We start from the raw sequence: 6,059 nt of genomic DNA on the forward strand, positions 1-6,059 counted from the left end.
CAAAGCAGATAAAGGAATTTTTGTTGGATACGCTGTGGGAAAAGCATATATAGTCAACAATCTTAGAACCAACATTGTTATGGAATCAATACATGTCGTGTTTGATGATAAAAAGATTGAAGGACTGCAAGATGAAGATTCTCATGAAAGCCTCAAGTTTGATAATGTGAAAATGGTTAGTGATGATGAAAGTGATCAAGAAACAGTAAATAAGGATAATGCAGAAAAATCTACAACTAATGAAGCACATAATTCAACATCTGTCGAGTTGCAAAATGCTTCATCTGTTGGGAGACAATCTGCTTTATCCATCGGTAGACAATCAGCTTCATCCGTCGGAACACAAAGTGCACCATGCGTTGGGTCATTACGAGAAGGTGAAAGTCAGAATAGATCACTTACAGAAAGCTCCCATTTCTCAGATCAAAGATTCATAAACTCAGGGGGGAGTTTCTATTAATCAAAACTCAGTCACACATCAACATAACAATGGGGCCTCTTCATCTAGAGCTAATCTACCTCAACAAAGAAAATGGACTAAAGATCACCCTTTTGAGCTCATCATTGGTGATGCATCTTCTAGAGTTTAAACAAGGAGAACAACTCAAGAAGTATATCTATATAGAAGCTTCCTATCTAAGGAAGAACCAAAGAAGGTAGAAGAAGCTTTGTTGAATCTTGATTGGATTTTATCTATGCAGGATGAGCTAAACCAATTTAAAAGGAATAAAGTATGGAAGCTGGTACCCAAGCCCAAAGGAAAAAATCCAATTGACACCAAATCGGTATTCAGAAACAAGATGGATGAAAATGGCATAGTAGTAAGGAACAAAGCTAGATTGGTTGCTAAGGGCTATTGTCAACAAGAAGGAGTAGATTTTGATGAAACTTTTGCTCCTGTTACAAGACTTGAAGCCATCAGAATTTTCTTAGCCTATGCAGCTCATGCCAATTTCAAGGTCTATCAAATGGATGTCAAAAGTGCTTTTATGAATGGAGATTTGGAGGAGGAAGTCTATGTTAGTCAGCCTCCTGGTTTTGAAGATCCAAATTTCCCAAATCATGTCTACTATCATTTGAAAGCACTTTATGGACTGAAGCAAGCACCTAGAGCCTGGTATGACACTTTATCAAAGTTTCTTTTGGAAAACCACTTCACAAGAGGTATTGTTGATAAAACTTTATTCTTTAGAAATGTTAATGGCTCTAGTATACTTGTTCAAATTTATGTAAATGATATTATTTTTGCTCTACAGATGAAAAACTTTGCAAAAAGTTTGTGAAATTGATGCAAAGTGAGTATAAAATGAGCATGATGGGAGAACTAACTTACTTTCTTGGTTTACAAGTTAAGCAAGTTAGTGATGGAATATTCATTAGTCAAACTAAATACATTCATGATATTTTGAAGAAGTTTGATCTAATGGATTGCACATCTGCAAAAACTCCCATGGCCACTGCAACTAAGCTTGAATTAAACACTACTGAAAAGTCTGTGGATATTTCAAGCTATAGGGGCATGGTTGGTTCACTTCTATACTTAACAGCTAGTAGGCCAGATATAATGTTTGCTACTTGTCTTTGAGCTAGATTTCAGGCTGATCCTAGAGAAGCTCACTTAGTAGCTATTAAGAGAATTTTCAGATATCTCAAGGGAACACCAAAACTTGGCATTTGGTACCCGAGAGATTCTGGTTTTGATCTAACTGGTTATTCAGATGCAGATTATGCAGGTTGTAGAATAGACAGAAAAAATACAACATAACCTATCAATTTCTAGGGAACAAGCTTGTGTCCTGGTTCAGTAAAAAGCAAAATTCAGTTTCTACTTCTACAGCTGAAGCTGAATATATTGCTGCTGGTAGTTGCTGTGCACGGATATTGTGGATGAAAAACCAATTGTTGGACTATGGTCTACAAGTGGATAGAATTTCCATTATCTGTGATAACACTAATGCAATTGCCATCACTGAAAATCCAGTGCAACATTCAAGAACAAAGCACATAGACATCAAGTACCACTTCATAAGGGAACATTTGATGAATGGTATTGTGGAGCTTCATTTTGTTCCAAGTGAGAAGAAGCTTGCAGACATATTTACCAAGCCACTTGATGAATCCACCTTTTCAAGGTTGGTAAGTGAGTTAGGTACTTAATTATTCTTGAATTATTTCAGATATTTTACAAGTTGTAAGGCAGCCAGGAAGTTAATTGATTTTTCTGCTTTGGATGAAATTTTGGCTAAGTCAAAATTTACATCCCGACGGATGCTCATTATCCATCAAGTTTGAACATCCGTCGGTATATTAATTGTTAATAAAAATCAATTATTTTTCTGGAGTATTTTATAACTCGACGGATAACTGATTTATCCTCATCCGTCGAATTGTCTCAATCATAGCCGTTAAAACTCTGAACATTATCCATCGAGTATACTTACAGTTTGTAAGCATAACATGACGGATAAGTGACAGAATTTTTACAGTTTATTTTTTTTACGGCTATTTTGGGCAATTTTTATTGGTCACTTTATTTTACTTTATTATTTTTGACAGTTTATTTTTGAGATAGTATAAAAGCAGAATTCATTTTTGTTTTACTCTTTTATCATTCTCAAGATTCAATTGCTCTAACTTCTTTCTTCCTCAAAAGCAATCACTCTTTATGCAAATTTTAATCTCTAACAATGGCACCAGTCGTCAAAATCATGTATCAAACTGGGTACATCTATGAAAAGAACAATTTCACAGCTCTAGTGAACAAGGAGATTCAACAGTCTGAAAATTACCAAAAATGATGGATTTTATGAAAGGCTGTAAACTCAACTATGATATGCTGTGTAAGAACCCAAATTTTTGACATCGGTAAAAGACCTTTATGAATGATAATATAGTAACTTCAAATTTTTTTGAGACCTTGTAAAACGTTTAATGAATAATAACCCTGACGGACGGGAAAAATTTTTGAGCCCACACTCTGTAGTGCATGAGAAAATGAGTTTCGGAGTTGATATTACAATTATACGTACTAAATGAGTGTTTGTAAACGCTATTAGTTTTCGAAGAAAACGAACTTTGAAAAACGACCGTATTTACGACTCATCGAGGATTACGGGAATCACAATATAATTACGAGATTAAAACCCTACGGATTTATATTCAAGTATGATAATTAAAAATATAAGAATAAATACGAAAGGAATTATGTCGCGAACCATTTACGAGTAAGTATTACGAAAACGTTTAAGCAACTGGGTGAACGCGTAAATGATTAAATAAACATAACGCACTAACTAAACCATGGTAAGAAAGTAATCATGGTTACATTATCAAATAGTAAGCTAACCATAGGATGATCAAGCAAGCTATCCAAATAATGTGTTAAGGAAGCTAACACAAGTAGTTTCTAGGAAGCTACCTAAGATTTGTCCCCAAGATTTGCAACAAGAATAAACCTAGGATTCAACCTAGGAGAATAAAAATCAAGTGCAAGATCTTCCACCCCATTTCCTAGAAGCAACCTAGAAAAGCAACCAAGCTAAGTAACCAAGGGAAGCTAGTATAAATACCCCCCCTTGCACATTCTTCCATTCGGCCCCTTGAAGAAAAAGGGAAGAATTCAATTTCAAATCTCAAAATCTAGCCATGGTAAAATCACCCCATTAATTCTCAAGCTTCCTAAAAATCAAACTAAGGTAAGAAAATTCGTTCATCTCTTTTTATCAAGGTTTGATGGGTGAAATATAAATCAAGAAACTCACTAGTGAATAGTATGAATAGTAACCTCTCTTTGGTTTCTTGATTTCAATGGTGGTTTTAGGTCCCAAAAATCATACCAAGCACTTCCAATCCTCCACCATCCTCAATAGCACATCTCAAGCTTTCAATAAAGGTAAAAATATTTGGCCCAACTTTATTTAAGATTCATTTTTAAGATCCATTTAGTATGTGGTAGAAAACTTGGTTTAAGAAGTGGTATTGTTGAGATCTTGAAGTTTAAATTAAGTAGATTTAAGGTTGATTGTTGTTGCCTTAAGAACATGATGTTATTGAGAGGATTTTGTGTGTTTATGATGAAATAATTATTGTTGGTGGAGAGTTAGGGTGTAAACAAAATCCCGATCGTAAACGTAACTCCGTTAAAACCAATGAATCATAACTTTAAGTTTCTGCAGAAAGTCCCGAAGTTTTAAACTGTATTTTCTTGAAAAATAATCCTTTTTTAGGATAGAAAATGTTATAAGGATCGTTTAGGCGCTTTAATCGCTTGATTCCGATGTACGGATCAAAAGTTATGACCGTTTTACTAAAAGTGATTTACGCGACAAAAACAGCTACAAATCACGAACTTTGAAAATATAAAGGTTAGACTTAAAAGTGTTCATAAATCATAAAATTTTTACAGAGAGTAACATATTGATCCTCCTAACTTCCATAAAAATTTCAAGTGAAAATAATGATTTCTCAATTTTATAAAAATATTGGAGCCGAGACCGCGCGAGTAGAAACCATAAGAATCCATAAGCGGAGCCGACGACGATAATAAGAATGAACCTAAGATACTTAGAAAAACGAAGCGACCATGATGTGAATAAGGACTTAAGGGCATAATAAGGGTAGTAAAAGTTGAGAGGGTGCATAATAAGTAGCGCATGAGTGCGAGTCACCGTAAATCAGAACGGGACCTAACAAAATGAATTGTGTTTATGATTTTAGATTTCCAAGCGGAACCTAGAGCATCCTCCACCTCGAGATACCCAGGAAAGTTTTCAAACCCTACCTTTTAAGAACTGTTTTGTTGTGAATATTTTACAAAACTGTGATATATACATGAGATTGCTTTAAACTATTTTATGAAGTTTGAGATGTATTACATTACTCAATTGTTGATAATTTCTAGTATATGTTCATACCGAGTTCGAAATATTATATTTAGACCGAGAGCAGGTCGGTGTAAGCTTATAAAACCCGGAAGTATCCCGGAGGAGTTTAAAATTGAGAATGTTGACGCTAGCGAGTAGCGTGGCGTGTATATATTTTAGACCGAGGATCGGTCAGTGAAAATTAAGGAAAACCCGGAAGTATTCCGGAGGTGTTTTAATTAAGAATATTAACGCTACAGTAGAGCGTGATGTATAAGTTGTAAGACCGAGAGTCGGTCAGTTTTGTTTTATAAAGTATAAACCCGGGAATCATCCCGGAGATATTTTGGACGATTAAAAGTCCATAATGGTACGTTTTAAAGGGACTCAACGTCCACTTGCGAAATATTGAAATACCTCGAACTTTTATTAAAACGATTTCCCAACGATCATATTCCCTCAACAATATTTTATTGTTCGAATAATAAATACTATATACTTATTCCTTTATTATGGGAGTAGTACACTCCAACGATTATTTATTTCAAACTCGATTAATCATTAAAGATTATTACTACGTAGACATAAACTAGTTGAGGAATATTATTTTAAATATTCTTTTAGAGAGTAAACTCATTCGAGGTTTAATTATTTATCGACTATTATTTAATTAATTATTATTCTTAAAGGGTCTATTATTGATTTAAAAATCATAGAAACTGATTTAAAATATACTTTCTGATTTCAGAATATCATTCGAATAATTTCAGATCGTCGCTGAATATTATCCTGACTTATATAATATGTTGAATATAGTTTCAAGGAGAAACTTTTCCCCCTTATTAATTATTTGTTGACAACGGTCAACTCACATCCTTAGTACTTCCTCCGAAATTCTCGGAAGTACGTATATACATATATACACTTATATCTTAGAGAGATAAGCTATTTCTATCAACAAGCAAAACACTTGGGGAACTTCGATGTGGTTCGAGTTCTCGAGATCGATAGAATTCTTTTAAAGGACAAGGGAGGGGTAGACTCTGGTACTATATGTGCTAGATGGACTACCAAGGGTATCGTAGGCGAAGGTACTCTGTGTACTCAGGAACTTGTAAAGTATGTGTATACCCGAAAATGGGACACGTAGCCCGAATGCGGCAAGGGTGGTAACCGGGATACGAAGGTGTCGTCCTT

The sequence above is a fragment of the Apium graveolens genome, chromosome 3 (genome assembly GCF_009905375.1).
Source record: "Apium graveolens cultivar Ventura chromosome 3, ASM990537v1, whole genome shotgun sequence".
Taxonomy (NCBI): domain Eukaryota; kingdom Viridiplantae; phylum Streptophyta; class Magnoliopsida; order Apiales; family Apiaceae; genus Apium; species Apium graveolens.